General features: G+C 45.6%; 1 long non-coding RNA gene across 1 annotated transcript; it reads right to left on the bottom strand.

The window, feature by feature from the left end:
• Positions 1 to 7,069: 7,069 nt before the first annotated feature.
• LOC311531409 lies at positions 7,070 to 20,389 on the bottom strand. The gene is made up of 3 exons (XR_014714216.1): positions 20,127 to 20,389; positions 16,354 to 16,549; positions 7,070 to 8,236 (listed from the first exon to the last, which is right to left on the bottom strand). It is a non-coding gene; the product is annotated as an uncharacterized lncRNA (long non-coding RNA).
• Between the last annotated feature and the right edge of the window lie 5,388 nt (positions 20,390 to 25,777).

Consider the following 25,777-nt stretch of genomic DNA (forward strand, 5'->3'; position numbering starts at 1 on the left):
TATTAAAACAGGGATTCTCAAACTGGGGGTCAGGACCCCTCGGGGGTTGCGAGGATATTACATGGGGGGTCACGAGTTGTCAGCCTCCACATCAAACCCCACTTTGCATCCAGCATTTATAATGGTGTTAAATATATATATATATAAAAGTGTTTTTAATTTATAAGGGGGGGGGTCACACTCAGAGGCTTGCTATTTGAAAGGGATCACCAGTGCAAAAGTTTGAGAACCACTGTATTAAAACAATAGACATCACAGTCCAGTTGAATCAGTTCCTTTTTGGCATGAGTCTTCCATGTAGTCTCTCAGAGGAATGTATTATCAGGCTCCATAGCTTGCGTTTGGGATTTTATTACTTGTGATCTTTCCTGGTGGAATATATTCCTCTATGCTATGTGGGGGATTGTGCATCTCCAACCTTCTGTAACCTTCCAGCAGTGGAGGAATACATGAAGGGCTCTGATGTTTTCAGAACTCAGTTAGGCGCTGAAATGCTACTAAGAATAACACAAGATGACATCCTGCCTTCATATCATAACAATTAGGTCTACACAGAAGCAAAGCAGGGAAGGAAGTGTGGGAAAATATCAGCATTGCTCATGTGCTGGAACACACACAAGTTCAGAAAGTGTGTGCTGTCACGTTCTGGTGGCTGTCACTCTGGGATCTGCCTGATGCTGTATTACATTAAACTTTACAAGAACCAACACAGGCTGGCTGCCTTCCACTTCTCCCCAAGCTTCCTCACACCCAAACATGCAGCTTGGTTACTACAAGGACAGAGTTGATCTATGTGGGTTTAACAAACTTGGGGGGTCCCACTGGAAAACCCTCCATCCTAACTGGGTTGTCATATAAGCTCACTTGATCTTCAGCGGTCTTGGAATTGGCTCCAGTATTGCTGTTCAGGGCATTCAACCAGCTGTGTCAAATGCTCTTTCATTGTTAACATGCAGAGCTGAAAGGAAATGGGGTCTCCCTAGCCCCCAAAGCTGAAGGGAAGCTGAGGCTGAGATTGATGCACGGGTTGTGGGCAGGACTGGGGGAGCTTGCACTAGATTGTTATCCCTTCCCCAGGCAGAGGGCAGCTCAGCTTGTAAGGATTTATGGATGATGCAAGCTCCTTGAGGCAGGGACCATCTTTTGTTCCAGGTTCATACAGCGCCTACCACAATGGGTTCCTGGTCCATGATTGGGATTTGTAGGTGCTATGATCATCATCATCCAGAAAAGATGACTAGGAGATTACATGGAGCCCATCAGATTACACCCGTCTGTCTTTCGGCTGATATGTGTTAGGGGTGGACCTTCGGGATATCTTGCTGGGGAAATGTCAGAGAAGCAGATGAGGGCTGCCATGCTCAGGAGCACTGGTTGGACACAAGTGTCCCTATGCTCACTGGACAATGTTAAACGGGCAATCAATAGCTTTAGGAGCCAGCGTTGCTAGCGCATAGTGACGTTGACAGCAAACTCCACAGACACAGTATTGGACTCCCTGTCAAGGTGCTGCCAACCCTAAGCACTGAAAAATCATCAGTCAGGCCCCCAAATACTACAAGATTTTTAAAAAGCAGGGCATTTTGAGTTCTGTTTATTTGCCTTCCTCTTTTTGATCCTTTTTCAGATTCATGTTTTCAGGTTTGTCTCCATATTTGTGAACTGGATGTACAGATTTGAATGTGAGAACGTGACTCCAGGAGCTGGGGCTGTAGCAAAACCATCACACATTGTGAGGCTCTTTATTTGATTGTGATTGGCAACACTGGGCATCACCACCGTAATCTGATGGCTGTTTAGGCCAAGAGTCTGAGGAGAGCCAGAGAAGAGGAGCTCTGTGCAAAGTATATCCTTTTCTCCTGACTCTTCTATCTGTCCTTTTCAACTATCTATCTGTTATACCGCTCTTCTCTCAACTTCAAAAATCAGTGGTCAATACAAAGGTCAAAGATGATGTGCTTCTCCCCCTCCCACATCCTCCTCACTTCCTTTGTAGTGGAGAATGGTTAGCTGATGAAACACAGCTGTTCTGAAGAAGAGAAGGAGCCTGGGGCAGAGGGCGGGGGAGCATGGAGGTGGCAATCAGGGAAGGAGCAGGAGAAGACTCTTAGGGAAGCCAAGATGCAGGGGATTGGGCCAATGGGAAGGAAGTAGGGGCTAGAGGGAGTCTGTTCCAGTTCAGTGAAGCTATTCTTCTAAAAATGTCACTCTCCCCACAGAGAGAGCTATTTAGTGTCTGATTCTGTATGAGGAAGATTCCATGAATTTCATCATTCCCAAGAGACTAGCAAATTCCAGGGTTTATTTTCCTTGCACAGTTTTAGACGAGGTTCTGGCTGGTTGCGAGGATTGACTTTATCAAGAGCCATTCTTAGGGCATTTTGCTTGATAGCGTGCTGTCTGGTTGTGTGCACACAATGCGTCACAACTTTATTCTGTATAGCATGGTTCAGACGGACTGTGTGAATAGTACAATTGCAGAGTTAAATAGCGGAAAGCTATGTATCGACAAGACCAAGATGTTTGAATGACAGATGACACTTGAAAATTGGTGGAAAGAAACAGGAAGAGCTATTTCAGACAATGAGTGTTTACCAATGAATTTGTAATTTGTGCTGGTCAGTGAGTGAATGCTTGTGTTTAGGGACAGGTTTGGAAAAAATAGGGAGATTTTGGAGAGCTCGGGGTGGGGGGCAGAAGTGTGCTGGAGGATTCTGGGGCATTCAGGGGACAGGCACATGCTGGAAGATTTGGGGAGATGCACTGTGGGTTCCGGGGGCACACACAGGTGGCATGGCTATCCTGGATAACCCATGCTTTCCATATTTATGCTTGATTTCCCCAAGCAGGTGTAGCTGATTGTTCCCACCTGGTCACCTGGTCAGATTTTGGGGGGGCTCCCCCTTCACAGATGCTGCTCATCTTCTTAGAACGTCCAGATGTAGCAAAGGCCTTTCTTCTTGATCTGCATCTGATGAGCCCTTATTTCAGAATGAATAAATAACCTAACAATATTCTACAGGAATGGCTAACCAAATAACAGCAGTGCTACTGAGCGGGCTGGGCCATCACAGCTGTAGAATACTCCATCATTCTTTGATAAGGAAGCTGCCTAAAGATCAATCCTCTCCATAGTTACCATTGGCAGGGGAATCGGCCCTGGCACCTCGCTCCAGTGCTGAGTGGAAGAGGTCAAAGGTCTGATTTTGATCTTCCTTTCACCAGCATGAATCAGGAGTAATTAAAATGAAGTTTCACCAGTGGGAAATTGGTGTGAGAAGACAATCTGGGCCCCAAATGCCTAGAATGCAAGAATCAGGCCTGAATCTGTTTCTTGTACCTCCCAGCCTTACTTTGGAAGTTAGATTAGTTCAAGCCACAATGTACCAAAATCAGGACTGGATCCTTTTTATCCCAGACCAACTGTTGCATTCACTCCTTGCCTCCTTCCCACTCACAGGAGAATTTTTCCTCTTTCCTCTGCTTCTCAGAGCCATCATCTCCATCTTGTATTACACCTTCCCACTGACCCGTGGGGCAAGGGGACCCAAACACCCCAGTGCATATGTGGTATCTCTTACCCTTTTAATTTAAACGTTTTATAAATGATATATTGGCTGCTCCCCCTTTCCCTCTATCAATGTCTATCACTTAGGAATGGGAGAAGAGGGGGTGGATTCTGTGCATGTAATTATATTTTAAGTGCATCGACCAATGGTTTAGAATGTGATGAGTCATCAGACAGCCGGGAACTGAGGAGCCCGCTGCTGGTGATGCTGAATGTAATGTCTTGGTTACATTTTTTTTAAATGAGCATTAAAATAATAAAATATATTTCTAAAGGCGTGTGAGTGCCTTTGTGTCCTGGGCTGCAGAAGTTGGCCCGCCCTCTGGTTTTGTTTAACAATGTATTATTGTGAGCATTTCTGCTGGGCTCATCCTGGAAGAGCGTTTCCTCTGCCCTCTTCCCATCTCCGGCTCCTTCTGTTAGACTTTCCCTGAAAGTATTAACATGCTCCAAGATGACAGACCCAGACAGAGGCTAGAAGCCGTTTGCATCCCTGGTTCACTGGGATCTGTTATCCTGGCACCGGGAGGAATAACATTAATGTGCTATGTAATATCTGTACATTGTCTGCCTGAGTGGCATACTGGGTGGTTTGGCCAAGGTACAGGGTCTTGTCATGGCATATGGCAAGTTGTTAAATAGCCAGACACCTGAGTGGGGAAACCACCTGGACCATTAGACAACCCTGCCAGCTGTGACTTTAGCACACACTTCCTGTCTGGCTGGGTGCCCCTACTTTATCAGTGCACCTCAATGCACCTTGGACCTCCGGCCTGCAGTGCCCTTGTTATTCCATTGCTGGAACCCTATATGGCTGTGTCAATACACGTCAATCCTGATCTGCACCATCCTTGCCTCTCCAGTCCTGGCCCTTTGCGAGTGCTGGGAATTCTAGGGAGGGAGTGACCCCTCTTCTGCCTCTCAGGCTGGTGTGGGACAGCATTGACAGGCTGAAGAAAGAACTGTGTCCACATCCCCTCCGCTGGCAGCCAGGAAGGGGGGCTTAGTGAAAGTGAATATGATCCATAACATCAGGTAGCAGGAGGTGATGAAGTGAGCTGGTGTCCCTGTAGACTCAGGGCAAGCAAGGCCTGACCTGCTCAGTCAAGGGTGAAATTGAAAATGTTTTTCACAAACACTGTGTTTTGTTCTGAAGCATCAAAGAGAGAGAGCTTGGCGGAACAATGGGAGTCTGCCGGAGTACAGCGGGAGTACCTGGAGGAACAATGGGAACCTGCCCAAGTACAGTGGGAGTACCTGGAGGAACAATGGCAGTATGTGTCCTGCAGGAAGAAAGCTGAGTCCTTGGGAGAACAAAGAGAGCACCCAGTTTAAAACACAATTGGCTTGCTCAGGAAATCTAACCTTCAAGACCCACAGCTTGGCTCGTTCATCCAAAGCAGCATAGGCAAAGGCAGAAAACAAAGGGACTTCACAGTGCTTTCACTGCAGTCCCGGGCTGAGATCTACCCCAGTAACAGTTTAATATGTTACATGCTTTGTGAGAGACGATGACCTGCCCTTCGAATGGGGAGGCAAGATGATCTTGAGTGTTTTTTCCATCTCCAACGTCTGTGTGCCCAAGGTGGTGGTGCTGGTATTAGCCAACAGCCAGCATCCTAAAGCTATCACTAATGCAATTTCCCTACCTGGTTCTTCCCTGGTCTAGGAGCCCATTGGTAGTTCTCTTAGGGACTGAACCCATAAAAGTCCAGAGCCCCCTCAGCTCCCCCTGATTTCAGACTGAAGTCTGTGGCAGGTGAAGGGGTTCAGCACGAGAAGTGGATGAAATTTTTCAGTCACGTAGCTTAATCGCTGAAGAATGCTGTTTCAATCGACCTGAAACGATTCATGAATTTGACCTGATTAGTTTTGGTTGGGAAAAACCTATCCCAGGCCAGCAAACTGTGTGCGTGTGCCTCCCTCCCTCCCTCCCTTTGGAGGCTTTAGCAGAATGGTTAGGGCACCTGCCTGGGATGTGGGAGACAAAGGTTTGAATCCCCACTCTGGAGCAGGGGCTGAACCCAATCATCCCTCCTCCCAGGTGAGCATCCTAACCCCAGGTGACCGGCTGTTCTGGGGTGGGCTGCTCTCTCTGCCTGGTTCAGAGGAGAGATTTGAATCCACATCTCCTAGCTCTCAGGTAAGTGCTTTAATCACCAGGCTATAGTCATGCTCACTTGCTCTAGCCCAATGAACAGTTACGTATTTATATGAAGTGGAACAGCTTCAACAGGAAAGACTGAGAGCAATACACTCCAGACTAGCCTGTAGCCTTCTCGCTGGGGTGGGGGGAAGCTCTGAGTTCAAGTCCCTGCTCTGGAGTGAGGATTAAACCTGGGTCCATACGTGGGTTGTTGACCTGTCACAAACTGTGCCACTGTGTCTTCACTGCTATTGTTACACTAGCAAGATGAAAGCAACCTCAATTACACCTTAATTTGGGGTGTAGACATACCTATAATGAGTAGTTAGAGGACTGTATTTCCCCCCATCTCTTCTTTGACTCCCCTGAGGACAATGTGTGTGCAATGATGGGCACTTAAAATATCTGAGATTAATGTTCTCTCCTCATAAAATGGGGGGGTGGGATTTTCAAAGGAGAGCTTATGGGAGTTAGGCACGTACTGCTCCTATTGACCTTCATGCCTAACTCCCTTATGCTTCTTTGAAAATCGCAGTTTAAATATGCAGCTGAGGGGAAAGCCTCACATGCCTGTAAGGGAAGCAAGCTCAGCACTTTGGTGCTACAGGGAAGCAACTCTTCCTTTTAAAGTCACTGACAGACAGACTGCGTTTGAGATCCACAACAGGAGCAGGATGGGATCAGAGGGCTGCAGTGTGCAGTGCCAGCCAAGTTGGCACCTTGATCCTACATGGCAGGAACTGTCCCATGTAAGATCCTGCAGGGAGACAGGAAGCTTCTGCTCAGAATCCAGGAGAGCATTACAGAGATGATTTCAGGTACCTTACAAGAGGTGTTCTCAGCCAAGTGGAGCGGTTGGTATCAGCTAGGATGGTTCTGAGGGACAGGAGGGTAAGGGATAGAGACACTAAAATGGTCTTGCAACTTCAGAAAAGTATGGACATGGGAACTGCAGTGTAAAATGTCTGTGTGAGAGCTGAGGATAGTCCAGACGGGTGAGTTTACATCTGGACTAAGGATCTGGACTAAGGATGCCCCAGACAGGTGAGTTTACATCTGGACTAAGGACTTGCAGCTGCATCCTTTGGAAGGGAGCTGGCACTCACTGGGCTGCAAATGTCTAATGTGTCTGTGTTTGGGTTTTAGGGTGGCGTCAGGCTCTTATACTTTATGGTAATATTATCCAAGAGAAATCTAATGAAGAGAGAATTGAGCAGTAAGGATCAGCTATACAAGGAATGAAAAATAAACCCAGACCATTTAAGTGTGTGCTGCACTGATGGTGCCTCTTGAACCTGTATCCTGTTATTGTTAGTGTGGAACGCAGAGGCCTGGGCCAATGAAAATAAGGAAGGCAGCCTGACAGACACAGATTTTTATCTTTTGAGATTCTTTGTGACCTTTCCTAGACTATAATAAATAAAATTGACTAAGGAGTTGGCAAGTGCCCTATAACATGCAGTCCTGGTGGCAGGACTTGGCAGAATGTTCTGCTTAGCAATGTATTCTGTTTAACTTTAAATGCCTATTTCAGAGGCATGTTAAAGGACTAAGCTGTGGTAGGTGCTGAAGCTGCCTTGCGTAGGAGAGAGACACTGCATTTGGTGTGTGCATGTGTCTGTTGCTGCTGATCCTGGATGGAGAAGATTGCTTCGACTCTGTGCTGATTCTGCCTTTAAAACTGAGCCATAAACAGAAACTAATGAACAAACCAATAGTTTTCTCAGTGGTCTGAAAGCTGGTGGGGTGGAGACCCTCCAGCCCCTGTGGCTGAGTCCAGTCCTCGGAATTATTGAAAGTCGCAGGTGCTCAGCAGCTCTGAGGATTAAACAAAACTCCTCCATTATTGCTTCCTGCCTTCATTCCTTCCAAATAGCCCTTCCCTTGCTGCACAATGGACACCACTGATATTAAATCGTTCAGTCATTTGGAAAACTTGGCTCATAGCAAGCAGCATGAATTGTAGCTTTAAGACTTGCTAGCTTTTGGATGAATTCCTGCCACATCTCCTCTTCTGTTAAATATTAGCATAAGTAAGAGTGTGCCTAATCTGTCTGGTCCTAGACATGGTGGCTGGGGTTCTGATACATATGGATCTTTATAAAGAGGGCTGGGAATCATATAATTAAATACTGGAGCAGTTTCTTGATGCTAATTGTGTATTATCCCTTTTGAGCCATAAGTGAACTTGTGGACTGTTGTGTGTACTTATAGTACCACTAAAGCCAAAGAAGAAGAGTTATATGGTGATTGCAGCTAACTCATGAAGACATTTGTCTCCAATACCGCTGTCCCAATGAAAATACTTCTGGTTCCATCCACAGAATAAGCAATCTGTAAAGTCCGTAGATGTTTCTGGCAGAACTGAAAAGTTTGAACCAGCACTGTGAATCAGGAGCAAACTTGGATGATGCTCTCGGTCACTTGGGTGTGCCCACAAACATGAACCCAGACAGAAATGCTTGCCACTGGAGATTGATCTTGTGTTTTCCTGACGTGTGGATTTACTGTATCAATGGAAACTGCAACAGAAGACATGGAAGAGAAACTGGTCAACTTCTTAGCTACGTACAGAAATGCTCCACACAGCAGCACTGTCTAAGGACTGTCTTATTTTTTGGATGAATACTTCATTCTCGAATGGACTGCCTCAAACCAAAGATCCATTTGTAAGAAACAAGTAAAAGAAGCTGCCAGCTGGCCACATAGCATCCTATGGAAATTGTGGACAGGAGACTTTCATGGAGACCAAAAATGGTCACAGTTAAGTTCCACGCTACACACAGTAAGTCAATGTTGACCAAGCCCCATGCAGACACACACATCAGTTTGAATGGCAGAGCCACCACCTACTCCAGGGGTGCCCAACCTACAGCCTGCAGGCCGTATATGGTCCACCAGAGAATTTCATAAGGCTTCACCATAATATACTAACGACCGATTCATTAGCGTTTTGTCGTCATGTTTACATCATTTTAGTTTACACAAGTGTGTACATAGATTGTCTATGTCCAGTATTGTCTATCTAAATACATATGAAACAAGCTGCAAGTGGGTGGGGGGGTTAGGTTGGATATTAGGAAAAACTTTTTCACTAGGAGGGTGGTGAAACACTGGAATGCGTTGCCTAGGGAGGTGGTGGAATCTCCTTCCTTAGAAGTTTTTAAGGTCAGGCTTGACAAAGCCCTGGCTGGGATGATTTAAATGGGGATGGGTCCTGCTTTTGAGCAGGGGGTTGGACTAGACGACCTCCTGAGGTCCCTTCCAACCCTGATATTCTATGATTCTATGACTCTATGAAGCTGAACGTAAAATAGAAATCAGTCCAGGTGACTTTAAATCTTATTAAAATATGTAGACTCTGTTTGGCCCACAAGGTTGTGCTTCGGTTTATGTGGTGCTCTAGTGTTGTAATAAGGCTGGTTATCACTGACCTACTCTAACCAACCTGTTGTTACAGAGACTCCTTTTTTAACCATCTGCAGCACTGGGTGTGGAGTTATAAGTGAGAGATCTGGTGCCTTTTACTGACTCTCCCTTGTGTCGGGAAGTGGAGCTACAACTAATGACACATTCCTGAGCTGACACCAAGTGCTATTCTCTGGACACTGCAGCAAGAGCAGATGATCCTTGGGGAGAGACATGCTGCTGTTACACCAGCAGGGATCCTTAGTCACCCAGCTCAGGGAGGGTGCATCTAGGTAGACCCTACAGTGAGGCTCTGGGGGGCAATATGTTCAGAGAACAAGCATTACTGTGGGCAAGTAACCCCCACACATCTCTTTGAGTACAATAGTCCAGAACATGTTGGAAAACTTCTCTGTATTTTGGGATGCTGAAGACCTCATTGTGATGGGTAATCAAATGATGCTGCTTTGGCTGTGAACCTACAGACACAGGTATGTTAACAAGCAAGTTCAGATGTTCGGCTGCATCCACATATGTCTATACAGCCCACTCCTCACCCAAATTCAGCTCTAGCACAAATGGCCTCCCCTTTCCAGTGATGCCAATGAGAGTGTAACCCCAGAGCTGAACTGGGATCTTCATGCCCAGCTTTATACCCAGGGGCCTAGCGCCAAAGGTGCTGCGCATCTCCTGTAAGGTGCCTTCAGCATCAGAGACTGATTTTGATAGGAGATGAGGGTGCTTCATACCTGCCAAAGGGGTGCTCACACCTTGCAGCAACACACTCTTGGCTCCTTCATTACTAAGGTGCTTACCGTTTGGGATTGGCACAATAATGTAGGTATTCCCTGCCTTTCTCTAAATCCCTTCTGAAGACATGAACAGAAGTGGGGGGGAGGGAGAAGATCAACCCCTTCCAGAGACCCTCCTTTACTTCCAACAGGAGACGATGCTAAAGGTTGCATAAAAAAATTCTCTTCTCCCATTACTAATATCTCAACACCATAAACAAAGCCTAAGGCCAGCTGCTTGTCCTACAGCTGTGTCTTTCTGAATTCATCAGACCCAACATCTTGATTTCCTTCCAGAGGAAATACACAGTAATATCTCTCATTCGCACTAAAGCCTTTCAAGCTGCGGAACTAACCAATGCAACATACATGTGTGTGATCAAAAACCAGGGTCTTGTGTTCTTTAGATCTGCCCCCAACTCTGTGGGTAGCAGTTGTCTAAAAGGCAGTTTTCAGCTGGCTGCTGTCTCTTAACACCTGCTCCCCAAGGAGTTTCCTTTCCATACTGATTCCTGCATTTTAAAATGATGTCAAAACTTAACGCTTTCCACAAAACGAGAGCCAGACAGCATACCCTATGTTATCAGAGATCCCCAGGATGATTGCACCTCCCATGATGTTAATGCAGCATGGCCTTCTTGATGACCATCAGAAACAATCTCACAGTAAGATTTCACTGTACCACTCAAGTGTGAGATGCGGTGTCAGCAGGTTGATGTCACCTTCTGTTTCATTTCTCCCCATAGGGATCTTCGATTCACCTCTCACTCTGGAAAATGGTGTATTCAGCATGGAACCCTTGTAACGATAGATTAACCTTCTCTTCCCTTCAAACCCCGGGTCAAGCTGCTCTGGCCTTTGGGCCTGCAGGTCTGTAAAATGCAGATAGCTCAGAAGCAGCAAGACTAAATGTTGAGGGCCTGGATCTCATTTACATTAAGGCCTTTTTATGAATCAGGCCCTGATAGAAGTGCTACTCTGCCCCCAGTACAGCCATGTTCTGCCTGCCTAAGAAGGGAGATCCCTAGGTGTTCAGCAATGCATTTGCTGTTTTTCAATTTGGTCCAATGCTCCGTGTGTCAGATATCTCAGTGTTAAAATGTGTGTCCCTGTTTTTCTCCCTGAATAGACACAGCTGCTGACATCGCCTTCAAGATGAGATGCACAGGAACCTGTTTCCTTTCAAGATCCACAGCCTTTGACTTCCCCTTGCTTCTGCGCACCCTAAGGTAGGTAGAAGCTGCCTCATGTAGTTCTTCACTGATTTTTGGTCAGTGCTGCAGTTAGGGATGCAATGGCTTTCCAGCAGGTCAAACCTGGTCCCCCCACCCCCGCCTGGATATTTGCACAAGAAAAATAAACACAGGACATAGCATCAGCAGAATCAAATAACAGACAGGATGGAGCTGGGACATACAGCTCTGTGCTATGAAGGTACCATGGCAGGGAGCGCTCTGCTATGTCTTTATGCCTTTCAAAAGCCTTTATACTAGTGAAAACTGTCCAGTAACTCAGACTCACCCATGAATCCCATTCCCCTTGATGGGACCTGTGTGTCAGCCCAAGCCATGAACTCCCCCCCATCCCCCCGGCTCTGTGGGTTTGTCAGACCCTTGATGTAGTGAAAATGTTGTATTTGGCTGAGCATTTATCACTGGCTAGCATTTGCTTGTTCTTCTCTGCTGCTCAGTGAGAAGATGGGCATGCCATCTGTGTCTCCCAAAATAGATTGCCCCAGCCAACGAAACCCGGTGGGGAGAGAGGAGTGCCCCATGTTTCATAAGGAAGCTTTTGTTATGAAGATCTAACACTGCAGTCCCAGGCTCTGCCAGCTGTGGAGAGGAACAGATGGAGAAAGTATATAAAAATAGATCTAAGCAGGCTCGCTCAGCTACTTTCCCTCGCTTGCTCAAAGTGGAATCTCAGAGGTTCTCTGCTTAAATGAGCAAGAGTGGAGAGCTGGGTGATGTGCAGCTCATTATCTGGAGCACATTCAGCCCTTGTTGGACTTATGGACTCCATCTCTATTAGGGCCTGTCCACACCACAGCTGACGCATTGAACACATGCCAGCTCAGCTTCCCCGGTGCATCATGGACAGCTGTGGTGTTTTTCCCCCGGAGACTCCATTACTAAACTGTGCTAAACATATCCTACCTGTGCACCAGTGGGGTTAGACTGTAGCATGGATCTCAGGATGATAACTTCATGCACATCAGCTAGGGAAACAGTGTTAGTGCCCTGCTAAAGACTGTTGATGCTAGTGTGCTTTCAGCCACAACATGAGCATAGTTTTAGACAGTTAAATTAGAATCAGTGTTTATTATTTGCATGTATCTGGATGCATCCGATGAAGTGAGCTGTAGCTCACGAAAGCTTATGCTCAAATAAATTGGTTAGTCTCTAACGGTGCCACAAGTACTCCTTTTCTTTCATCTAATCAAGGAACAGAAATAATAGTACGTGAATAAAGATTAGCAAATGGAGTTAGTGAGCTGAAAATTGTTTCTCCAAAAGATCTGGGGAATATTTATAAATAACTACTGTGTTCTTGGAGCTTAGGATCTGTTCATGAACAGAAACAAGGGCTAAGACCTACATTTTCAAAAGTGACTACTCGTTTCCAGTGCCTGGATTTTTGAGGGCCCAAATGGACACCTGAAAGAGGTCTGATTTTCAGGATGTGAGCGCCACTCACCCTCTGGAAATCAGGCCCTTTTGAGGTGTCTCAGGTTGGGCACCCAAAATCATTAGTCAGTTTTGAAAATCTAGCCCTTAATTCACAGTAGTTAATCCACCCTTCTAATAATAGTGACTTTTGGCCTTTCTCCTTGGGATCCCAGTAAGATCTCAGATAGTAGAAAAGTGTCAGTAAAGGAAGGGGTTGCTATGAAAACAGCTGGGAAAGGAAAGTGATGTAATAGGAGCCACAGGCCATTTGTAGCTATCCTAGAGAAAAAAATTTCATTGGTCTATGCTGGCCTTGTCATGCCAAGAACGAGCATGTTCTTTAAGAGTAATAGGGAGGAGTACTTTCATTGTCTCTTATCTCTCTCCTATCCCCTCTCTGAGGGTATAAACAAGGGTGAAAGCAGAAAGAGGTGATGGAGATTGGCAGCAGCAGCGTTTGGAAGATGATATGACACCGTGTCCCAGAAAACATATGTCTAGGTAGAACACTGTCCCCTGCTTCTAGCTTGACATCCACACTCTATCATCTCCTGTTAACTGAATAAGGATCAGATGGACATTTCCTGACTGTATTTTCATAATGCGTTAATTTGATACATTCTGAGCATCTTCCTGTAGCAAATGTTCCTGAAGCTAATTGAATGTGAAGTCAGGGGGCTGGGGAGGGGATGGCAGGGAAAGTAGAGAGCTGGGGGGATCTGCATGAAGGGGAGAGGGGGAGAGAACTAAATTTTGGCGTAAATTAGTGGACAGGTGTGTGTTGTCCCCTCATACCAGATCCTGACAGTGGCTGCTGTCACTCTTTTCCTCTCTTGTTTTTTCCATTTTTCTTTCTTTTTTTTTTTCTTTTTCTTTTCTTCTTCTCCCCCTTTCCCATTCACATTGTGTTTTGCCGCCATTTGTCCTCTTCCCATTCTCCCACTTCCCAGAAAGCTTCATGCTACGGGAGGTGAGGGTGTCCGTGAAGGTTGCCCGAGGCTGGGCTGAGCAGAGGACAGAGGCTTGAACTAGCTGGGCACTGCTGGAGCCTGCACGCCTGGACGTGTGAGCTGACTCCACAGCTGCTTCCCTTAAGGACCACAGTGGGAGCAGGGTGGGAAGATGCATGGTTTTACCTGCAGACTCAGCAGCGAGTGAGCATGCTTACATAGGGCTGGATCAGGGGGCCTGCAACTTCATTCCCGTGCTGTTCCCCTCTACTCCCAGTGGAGAGAGAAGAGACCTGAATGGAGAGAAATAGGGTCACAGAGGGACCTGAATGGAAAGCAGGGAGAATGAGAACAGGGAGCACAGACTGGGAGGATGCCATCTTGGCAGTAAACATCCAAGTTCCAGGGCCTGCTGTTAATCCTGGGGGAAAGCATCCCTCGGGCAGCCTTAGATAAGTTAAGGGAAACCCCACTGGCTCCAGGAGGCTGTTCACTGTGGAAGTCAGTGCAGAAGCTGGCCACCAGAGTGCATGTTGGTCAAGTGCACGCACATTTGTCTTGAGCCTTTGAGTCAGACTGGTCTGGGTATGTTTCTACTTGTTTAGTGCTCCTCTTAGTGCTTTAAGAAAAGGAGTACTTGTGGCACCTTAGAGACTAACCAATTTATTTGAGCATAAGCTTTCGTGAGCTACAGCTCACTTCATCAGTATGCATCCGATGAAGTGAGCTGTAGCTCACGAAAGCTTATGCTCAAATAAATTGGTTAGTCTCTAAGGTGCCACAAGTACTCCTTTTCTTTTTGCAAATAGACTAACACAGCTGTTACTCTGAAACCTGTCTTAGTGCTTTGTGCTTCCTCATTCATCCCAGCTGAGGTCAAATGTCAAAGTTTGACTTGGTCACCACCAGTTGCTTTGTACTAGAATGGCGCCTTCTGTCCAAAGAGCTCACTGTGTTTTACAGACAGCAACAGACAGCCTTGCTGATGCCCCCAGAAGAGAGAACTACCCCCCGTTGTGGCAGAAATTGACATAGAACCCGGAGCGCCTGATTCTCACTCTTGTGCTTTAAGCACAGCAATGATAGTTGTGTTCCTGTTAACTCTTTAATGTACAAGGTCTCATAGTCCCCAACATCCCACCCACATTCTCTGCATTCAACAGTCTGCTCTCCTGTTCATTCCACTTCCTTGTCACCTACTCCCCTGCCCCCCATCTTTCTTGCATTCCTCCCAGGACTTATACTCTGAAGATCTTCTCCTCTCACACTTTTTATAGCTTTTGTCTGTCGCTGCTTACAAGTTCCTTTTTTACATGCCCGCCGCCATATCCTCTCCTCTCCACAGCACCATTCTCACTTGCTCCTTCAGGATTGTTTGCCAGTTGCCATCTCTGCCTTCCCTTCCACCTGCTCTCACCACAGCTGTGCCTGTCCTGTCAGCACATGACAGCATCATAGAATCATAGAATATCAGAGTTGGAAGGGACCTCAGGAGGTCATCTAGTCCAACTCCCTGCTCAAGCAGGACCAATCCCCAATTTTTGCCCCAGATTCCTAAATTGGCCCCCTCAAGGATTGAACTCACAACCCTGGGTGTAGCAGGCCAATGCTCAAACCACTGCGCTATCCCTCCGTCCCTCCCCCCCCACATTGGAACCTTCTTTGAAAATTTGACCAGGAACATGAGACAGGAATGGGACTTACTCCCATGAAGCCTCTAGGTGCTACCACAACATAAATGTTTAACAAATTCATTTTCCTTCTTACACACCCAGTTGGGTTTGACCTGTGAAGAATCTATAGGCCACACACACGCCCCAGATCATACTTGTATAGACTAAGACACAGACACTAGTGCACAGAAGATAAAACATGCACAAAACCCAGCCCAAGTAGAGTTTGTGTATTTAAAACCCCTGAGGTTTCTTTTTTTCAGAGGAACATGAATCATGGTCAAAAAGTTGGTCGTGGCAGGGATCTGAGACAGGACTCACTCCCTTTCCCCAGTAGTTAGGGGGCGATCAGCTCATCACTCCTGTGCAGGTTACTCTGTTCCTCTGTTTAGTGCCTTATTTCCGAACAGTTTAAAACCACCATTAGCTCCTTTCTCTGAAGCCTCCAGTATAGCATGCGGTGCCGAGACAGAATGCCAGACTAGAGAACCGTGCATCTGTTCAGCGAAGGCAAATCCCATGTCCTTTTGGCAGGGCTCCTTCAGCTAGAAATCTCTTGTAGGATTTCACAAAAGGTCAGGAGTGGTGTTAGTGGAACATGCCCTCTGACCAATGTCTGCCACCAGAAACCCTCCACCCCAGACCCTCCTGGGCACAGCCTGCTTCTCTCTGAGTCCTGAAGGAGAACTACTGGCCTAAAGCTGCACTCCCCTGGTCCTGACTCTTATTTTAATAGTTATCTTCAGGAATCTTTTCCTTATGTAAACAGAGCCATGAAACAGACTCTTAATTTGCTGGAGGGCGCACTCATTTGGACACTTACCAATCATCCCTCCATCAGCAGCAGTGAGTCTGCCATTGCTTTGATGTGCCCGTTTGATGTGCATTGTCAGGAACAGCGGAAAAGAGCTGTTTGAACCTGCTCTGGCTCTTCCTGCAGGGGTTTTCAAAAGTTCCTAAGTGATTTAGGAGAACAAATCCCATTGACATAGGCACTTTTGAAAACCTAATGCCCCAACTTTACTCTGAACACTGGGCCCTTTTAGATTCCTAGCTAGTCATTGTGGCCTCACTTGTCTGAGTTTAACTGAAAATTTAGAAAAAGTTCCCTCTAATTCAACTGGTCAGTCTCTCCCGGTGGCACTTACGTTATCTGAAGGGGTGAGCTGTTCTCCTTCTTTGCCTTGGGAAGGCCAGTGTGTCCTTTTCTCTTTGAGGTAGCTGCATGTTTGGGAGGGAGAGGTTCCTCCTTCATTCTGGTCTCAGTCGTGGGCAGTTTTTCCAGATCTTTCTCTGGCAAGGCAGGACTCTGGGGCAGGATCAGCGAGAAGTTTCCAATCTCTCCTATAATACATTCAAATGTCTCTCATGTAGGCTGGGCCTCTGCAGTCTAAGTAGCTCTGAGAGCAAAAGGGCATTCTCTACAGCTTCCGGACACCTGCTGTGACTCTGCTCACTTACCTTGCAGCTCATAAAGGTGCCATTTTCTTCCCATCAGTACAGTTGCTAACATGTCATAACGTGCACACGTTGTGATATTTTTACCTGGAGGCTTAACAGACCCAAAGGGCTGCTAATTAAATAGGGTAAATCACCCTAATAGGCCTGGCACTGGATGGTTTTCAGTGCCTTTCCCCATCTTTTGTCATAGACTGGACAATAAGGTGTCATTGCAGGCCAGCCCAATACATAAATAGAAAACGCCAGATTCCAGTCCTGTAAATGCGTCTGAGAAAAATGCCCTGGGGTCTTGCATATATCTGGTTGTTGCTGAACTAATAAAGGGAGAGAGTCTTTACTGGTTAATCCAAGCTGTGTGTGTAAGAAGGGAAGTGAATGTATTAAACACTTGTATTGTGGTAGCACCTGAAGGCCTCAACAGTCTCGGGCCCCATAGTGCCAGATGTGGCATAAACACACAGTAAAAGAGCTTAGAGGATAGAGATAGACAAGCAGGAGGAGGGATGTGGGAATACGGGTAACAAGTGCTGGGATATTTTAGCCCAGACTAGCTGTGTACAGTTCGTAGCCAGTCAGGAGCAGTAATTCCCTGTATGCATTTCGGAAGGTGTGAGCTCTGAGGAGGGACTTGGGGGAAGATAAGGTGGTGGCTTTGTGGATTTTGACGGGAATGTGGGAGCAAGTACAAAGGGGCTTGTGGGTGAAGCAGCCAAAGAAGTGATTTGAAGCTGGCAGAGCAAAGGCAGGAGTTACCCTTGCAGTGGGATGGGAAGATAGGGCAGGGCTAAACTGTGGAGGGTAAGGGAGCCAATGAAGGGATTTAGGGTGGGGTTATCAAAAGGGCTCATCCTTGGCCTAACTCTGGTCCCACTGACGTCCATAGTAAAACATGCATTGATTTCAATGGAAGCAGAGTTAGGTCAAAAATGAGCACTTTTGAAAATTCCACCTTTAAAGAACTTGTATGTCCATCACTGTCCTCTCCCCTGCATTTCTCTGCCAGGAGGATTTCATGGGCTTCTAATGCATCAGAAGCCCAACACTGAGAGGCTCTGCCATCCTGAGGAGGCATGAGCTGCAGCTTTGACAAATGGAGAGATCCTGTAGAAAGGCCATGTGGGTATATTTATCATTGGATTAAAAAAAAAAAAGTGTCCCCCACCCCCAAGGCTGAATACTATATAAATAGTCAATGTGTTTGATGCAATCAGTAAACTGTACACACACACTATATTCACGTACATGGTGCTGACAGTTGTGATGAATTACACTGCCACGTGGTACACAGCATTTACAGGAACCTTTGACTTCCTCCCCTAGGCACTGACCTCTATTCCATCTCCCCTGGAATTTATTCTAACATTCCAAAACTTTCTGACCAGATTCAAACAGCTGCTATTTTAAAATGAATTAAAGGGTTCCTTCTTTCTTTCCCAGCAGTGAATTTCTACCCCCATCTCTACTCCTCTCCCTTATCTAAAACATTGCACAGGGCTGAGGTGCAGGATGGGCAATTTTCAATCTTGGTCCACTAATTCAAAGTCTGATATCTTGTGATTCATCAGGGCTAGAAATGTGCTTTTTATACCCTCAGCCAGGAATTCACCCCTTTCAATGATATAAGACTTCTTTGCTTCAAGCCTCGGTAAGGCACAACATTTCTAACTCAAAACTGAAGTATCATGCAAAGAAAACTATTCTGTATAGTTTTTTGAGATTACTACCATAGAGGGCTTGTTTACACTGGAAAATTCAATTGTGTTAGAAAGCAATGTTGAGGAATTCTGATAACATGTTAAACACTCAGTGTAGACTAAGAAAATAGGGTTAACCATGACCAGCTGACATGATGTTAAATATGACAGTTCCTGTCTAAACTGAGAGCTAAATCATATTTCACCTTATTTTAGTTGCCAAAGTTTCTTATGATCAACATGATGTAATTTTCCGGTATTGACCAGCCCTTTGTTATGAAAAATATTCTACAGAAGACTAGAAAATGTGGGCCCACGCCAAAACATGAAAGGGGTGAATGAACACTGTAAATAGATAGCTGGATTATCATTGTTATAATTTCCTTCCCAAGGCCTGTATCTGGATGTACAGTAGTGAAGGGAGCCAAACAGTGATGGAGAGGAAAAATAGTACCCTGTGTATAAGAACTGAGGTTGGGCATGAGCCGAGTTGCAGAGCACTGCGAGAAGCATTCTGGCATCCCCTAACGACAACGACACCAATGTTGCTGATTGGCTGTGTTAGGAATTGTTTCTTGTGGGCAGTGGCTGCTCAGTGTAAAACATCTTGGCTGTTCCAAAGCTAGATTCCCAGACACAGCCAGCTATGGGATCATCAGTAAACGATAATCCATTCACCTCTCCTGCACTGGGAGCTGCCAATAGTAAACTCTTTCCCTTGCCATTGGTTTCTAATTCATTAACTTCCCACGCTCACCCGTTAGATGCACGTTTGTTAACTTTTACCCATCATATCCCTCTCTGGGGGAACCATGCAATCCCCTGCCTGTCAGGGCCATGAAAAATTCCATCTGGAGTGAGTCCAGCAGCAGAGACCAGCAGCTGTCCTCTTGGGACATTCCAACCTCTTGGTCCTCCTGGTAGAAGCCGTGTGTGCGTGTGTGTCTTGCTTCTCCACCCCCACCCCCTGTCTCTGAGCATCAGATGGTGCTCTGCCAGTGAAGTGATGTGCTGGAGTGAGGTGGGAGAACTGGGCTTGTGTGGAGATGGGTTGTTTTTGTCCTTCAATGACCGTCTAATTATGTCAGAAGGCTCCTCTCCACCCCTGCCTCCAAGCCCAGGCTGGCTTCATGGAAGCATCAGGAAGATGATTTATGCTGCTCAGTGTCTAGAGCTGAGCTGATGCTGCTAGTTCTCATTATGCTGGGGCCAGGGGAAGTTTAATTTAATGTCATTGTGTTTGTGGGTGGAGACATGGTCAACTGCGAGTTCCCTAATGTGGAAGGCAGGACAGGAAAGTGTGGCCAGGTGGACAGACCCACTTCGAGTTTAAGTGGCTTTGTCTGAATGATCTCCTCTGCTGACACCAGCTGCATCATTGTCATTTGCTGCAGGGGCAAAGAGAATTCCACGAACAAGGAATGATCTGTTAAGCCCAGTTTCAGGGTCAGGGAAGCCAGCCAGGAATGTTCTCTCTCACACTACCCAGGAGGACAGTGTGGGTTCAGAGGGGAAATAAAGGTGACCGTTACCCCAATTTAAAAGTCATTGCCCTGAGTCAGGGCCGTTTCCCAAGATTCTGTGCAACGGAGGCAGCAGTTCTAGAATATAGTTTCCAGTCCTGACGGGAGGGATAGGGAGAGACCTTGAAATAATGCAGCATTAGCAAATGGCCATCTGAAAAGATAAAGCAGCAGGCTTCAAACCAACTAGTAGTATTCATAAGATTTTATACATAAATGAGAAATAACATAAATGTGACCTACTTAGTCAGGGAGCCTGGCACCAAATGACGAGAGTATCGCCTCTTAAGGCACGAGCACAAGACACTGGCATGGAGTGAGAAGTCACCTGTGCCCCTTGAGATACAGGATCACCCAGCTGGTTGTCTACAGGCAGTGGGTCTTCCCCAAGGAGAAGGGGAAGGGGTGGCAGTGCCTGTTGGACGCAGGGCTTTCTTTGCCTGTGACTAGGACTGTCTCTCCCCAGTACGACTGATGTCTTAACAGCTCTTGAGGGAGGAAGGACATGTTCAACCTAATGGGATAATGGAATAATATGCAGAGCATTTCAGCATTGAGACAGGCCAGCTGGTGGCTACAACCACAAATAACCAAAGGAAAACAAATTTTAAATGTTTCAGGAAGCAGCGCAGTGCATAGGAGGGAGGGGGTGATTTATATATAAAGAACAAAACCCATTCTATTCAGCCATATCAGGGATGTCAAACTCATTCTGTGGAGAAGACCAAATCCCATTTTTAATGGCAGGCTATAAATTTAGGGCTATATTCTCCTCTGGACCCATAGCAGAATTCCCACTGATGGCAATGGGAGGTCTGCACAAAGATCAAGGGTAGAATCTAGTTAGCAGCTAAACCTTTAGTTGTTATTATCCTTAATCATTTGTTCAGAACCTTACTGGCACCTTAAGTATCATTTGAAAATATCCTCCTCTTTAAGCCCAGGGCTATCTCTGGCCTTTGTTTCTCTCTGTCCCCACTCTCTTTTCTGTGCTTCTATTTCCCTTCATCTTTTTGTGTCTCCTCTTTTCTTCCCTCTGCAGCTAGTTCCAGTTCCTGCCCCCATAGGCTTCCTTCCAACAATGAAGAAATTAATGCTGGTATTTGAAAGTGTCATTATCAGCTTTTAGAGTTAGGACCCTGGTGAGATTTCTGGGTTGGGGAATTCACTCCTCCCAGAGGATTTGTTTCAAGTTGGCTACTGACTCAGGCAGACAGCACTGCATTAGTTATGCTTGGGTCACGTTTGGCAGGTTGTCTTTGGAACCATGATGGCTAGAAACTTTTCTCTTTAAATGAAAGCTGAGGTCCTGGAGGCAACATAGATACAACTGGTGTCTGAATGCTTGACCCTCTGGGCAATGTGAGTCTCTCGTGGTTTTATCAGCCCAGGGCCCCATGTATGGTTCCTTCAGATAACAGGCCGGCTCCTGGGTGGTGACTGTAACTGCTTTTAGCTTTCTGCTCTAACTGGCCAGATTCCAATCTCAGCTGCATGGCATACATATTAAATAACTCTAAATTTACACCTCTGTAGTTGAGACAACAATCTGGAACAATGACAAGAAATTAACGACAATGCCAATGATGTAAGATGCCAATGTGTCCCAGCCCAGGACCACAGAGAGGCCGATCTCACCCTTTTCCCCTTTCCGTGCTGCTTGTTGGCTATAGGTTCATCCCCCTGGGTCTCATTTCCCCGTGATTAGCTCATGTTCTTACAAGGTGGCAGCCATTCTCATGTGCTGGGGCATAAGTGTGGGGAGAGTGTCACACTTTCACATATGGAGTTTCCTTTCCTGTTCCTCATTTACCTTTCAGTTTAGCAGCATGTGCTGCTTTCTTTTGAGGAACTGGTTTTGTGTAAAAGGTACATTGATGGAATTCACTCTGTTCATAGACTTTAAGGTCAGAAGGGACCATTATGATCATTTAGTCTGACCTCCTGCACAATGCAGGCCACACAATCTTCCCCACCCACTCCTGCAATAAACCGCTCACCTATGTCTGAGCTATTGAAGTCCTCAAATCATGGTTTAAAGACTTCAAGGTGCAGAGAATCCTCTAACAAGTGACTCATGCCCCACGCTGCAGGGGAAGGTGAAAATCCCCCAGGGCCCCTGGAGGAAAATTCCTTCCTGACCCAAATATGGTGATCAGCTAAACCCTGAGCATGTGGGCAAGACTCACCAGCCAGATACCCAGGAAAGAATTCTCTGTAGTAACTCAGATCCCACTCCATCAACATCCCATCACAGGCCATTGGGCCTATTTACCACTAATAGTCAAAGATCAATAAATTACCAAAATCATGTTATCCCATCATACCATCTCCTCCATAAACTTATCGAGCTTAATCTTGAAGCCAGATAGGTCTTTTGCCCCCACTGCTTCCCTTGAAAGGCTGTTCCAGAACTTCACTCCTCTGATGGTAAGAAACCTTTGTCTAATTTCAAGTCTAAACTTCCGGATGGCCAGTTTATATCCATTTGTTCTTGTGCCTAAAAAATCTGTTACTTTCTCAAAGAACAGGTTTCAGAGTAGCAGCCGTGTTAGTCTGTACCCGCAAAAAAGAACAGGAGTACTTGTGGCACCTTAGAGACGAACAAATTTATTAGAGCATAAGCTTTCGTGGGCTACAGCCCACTTCATCGGATGCACAGAATGGAACATATAGTAAGAGGATATATATATCTATATATATATATACATACAGAGAAGGTGGAAGTTGCCATACAAACTGTAAGAGGCGTACAGTTACATCTTAATTAATTAGCCTCTTACAGTTTGTATGGCAACTTCCACCTTCTCTCTGTATGTATATATATATATAGATATATATATCCTCTTACTATATGTTCCATTCTGTGCATCCGATGAAGTGGGCTGTAGCCCACGAAAGCTTATGCTCTAATAAATTTGTTCATCTCTAAGGTGCCACAAGCACTCCTATTCTTTTTTCTCAAAGAAGGAGATCAGGTTGGTTTGGCACAATCTACCTTTTGTAAAACCATGTTGTATTTTGTCCCAATTACCATTGACCTCAATGTCCTTAACTACTTTCTCCTTCAAATTTTTTTCCTGAACCTTGCATACTACAGATGTCAGACTAACAGGCCTGTAGTTACCTGGATAACATGTTTTTTCCTTTCTTAAAAATAGGAACTATGTTAGCAATTTCCAGTCATACAGTACAACCCCTGAGTTTACAGATTCATTAAAAATTCTTGCTAATGAGATTGCAATTTCATGTGCCAGTTTCTTTAATATTCTCAGATGAAGATTATCTGGGCCCCCCCATTTAGTCCCATTAAGCTGTTTGAGTTTGGCTTCTACCTCGGATATGGTAATATCTACCTCCATAGCATCATTCCCATTTGTCATGCTACCATTATCCCTAAGCTCCTCATTAAAGACTGAGGCAAAGTATTTGTTTAGATATTCGGTCATGCCTAGATTATCCTTAACCTCCACTCCATCCTCAGTGTTTAGCAGTCCCACCTCTTCTTTCCTTTTTTTCCTTCTTATTTATATGGCTATGGAACCTTTTACTATTGGTTTTAATTCCCTTTGCAAGGTTCAACTCTACATGACTTTTAGCCTTTCTCACTTTATCTCTACATGTTCTGACCTCAATAAGGTAGCTTTCCTTGCTGATCCCTCCCATCTTCCACTCCTTGTATGCTTTCTGCTTTTTCTTAATCACCTCTCTGAGATGCTTGCTCATCCAGCTTGGTCTACAACTCCCGCCTATGAAGTTTTTCCCCTTTCTTGGGATGCAGGCTTCTGATAGCTTCTGCAACTTTAACTTGAAGTAATCCCAGGCCTCCTCTGCCTTTAGATCCATAAGTGCTTCAGTCCAATCCACTTCCCTAACCAATTTCCTTAACTGTTGAAGTTATTTCTGGCACTGAGAGAGCTGGAAAGAAGTCAGCATTACACACGTTACTGTTTGTTCTTGGAAAGTCTGAGAACCCTCTAAACTCTTGGCTGAGAATTGGCCCTCTCCCTTTTATATAAAAGCTTTTTGCTTTCCTGTTAAATTAATTAAGCTTCTATTTTGTCTTCCATATACCATGTTGCCAGCCCCTAGCCTTTTCATCAGGACATGGGTTCAATAAGCATCATTTACAATGTCAGACTTAAGTTACTACTGTTTATTTTCAGAATTCAGTCTGTCTGTTCAATTCCATGTGTCACTGTGGAGCCAGTAGTATTAGCCTTAAGAAGCCAAAGGAAAACATCAGTGGGGTTAGCCAACAACCCTCACATGAGAATTGCTTTTAAAAAAGGTATCCTGCTCAGTGTTTCTTCCACGTCTCCTAATGTAAGAGAGAAGGTATGGTCTAGTGGTAATAGCCGCAGTTTTGGACGTCAACTCCATAGAGTTTGAGAGACTCATGAGAGTTGAACAGTTGAGAGTAGATGACTCTGGGGAGGTTTTTTAATCTAGGTAATTGAGGGGAGTCTGCAAAATCAAACGTTGCATCTTCCTGCAGATCCATGCAATCTGCCATGGACGTCTACACCTGAGAACCCATTTGTTGTACTGTGACCTTTTACTGGACACCTTACTATCTGAGAGGGTTGAGTGACACTGTTGTGGCTTGGGGATATAAAGGTTCAAGGGGGACTAATTACTACAATTTGACTCTGTCAGTTCCAGTTGTAGGTACGAGTAGGAACACATTGTTCTTTGGAAGTTGGACAAGCCCAAGATATTTTGTTACTGATTCCTTTGGTCACAGCTGAAGTGTCTTCTCAACAGTTCTGGGTGTCAGCTGATAAAGACCCTGCTCTCCATTTCACGCTGTTCAGTGGATGATCAGAGGCTAATGAGGTTAACATAGTCCATTATTTGATTATGGATAAGGCGTCTGATGTTGCAACTGGAACTTGGTTGGATGCTGCTGCAGTGCCAGGGTAGCCCAGATGTCATCCAGTGGGTACTCAGTTCATCATGATGATTGAGGAGGCAGTGTTGTCATGTTGGAGACAGTTGATATTAAATGTAGTCCTCCCACCCAAATCCAAATCTAATACAGCATGTGGGATGGAGTTAAAATAGAACTGGTGCTGGCGTAGTGCCTTAGAAATGCCTATAGATTAGATGTAAAGATCCCTCACAGCTCCAGAGTCTCTGCTTGAGCTGACCGTTCCTCTTCGCAGAAGTAACACAGAAGCTCTCCAGAATGATTCTCAGCCTAGCTCAAAATTCCCTGGTTGCCATATACCATGGTCCAAATAGTTGCCATGGGATGTGGGGGATCTTCAGAATTCAGTGGGTCCTGCAGGTTATCTCTTTAGACCACCACACTGTATACTGACATCCAAATCTGTTCTCCTATGATCTAATCGCAGTAATAACCAGTAACAGTGAAAGTCGGCATTCTCCTTTGAGCAGTTCCATGCCACATGCCCATTTACAATCTTGCCAGCAGAGGTGTAGACTAGAGATCAAACAAGAGCTTCCCCCTTGAACTGAGCAATGAGAAAATGACAGAAAAACAGCTGGGATTGAGGGCTACCTCTAATCTCCTTTGCAGCATCACAGGATTCTGAGCCACATTTAAGAGTTCAGGATGCCTGCAGCAGATGACTGACACCCTTTTGGAGGAAGACATAACACAGGCAGGGATTCAGGTGAACTGTTGAGCTGGATGGAGAATGGGAGTGGGGAGCACAGGAGGAAATCCCCAAATCCCTTTGTCTAATATAATGTAGCTAGGTGTGTCCCTTCATTTCAAGCTACTAGTCAACAAATATATGCAGACACATGCTCAGCATTACACCATAGAACTGAAGAGCAAGTGAGGGCTGGGGAATCAAACTCACAATTTATATTGGCTACTGACCATCTTCAGAAAGGTTAGTAGTCTACAGGATAACCTCAAC

Source organism: Lepidochelys olivacea (genome assembly GCF_965140295.1).
Source record: "Lepidochelys olivacea isolate rLepOli2 genome assembly, chromosome: 15".
NCBI lineage: Eukaryota > Metazoa > Chordata > Testudines > Cheloniidae > Lepidochelys > Lepidochelys olivacea.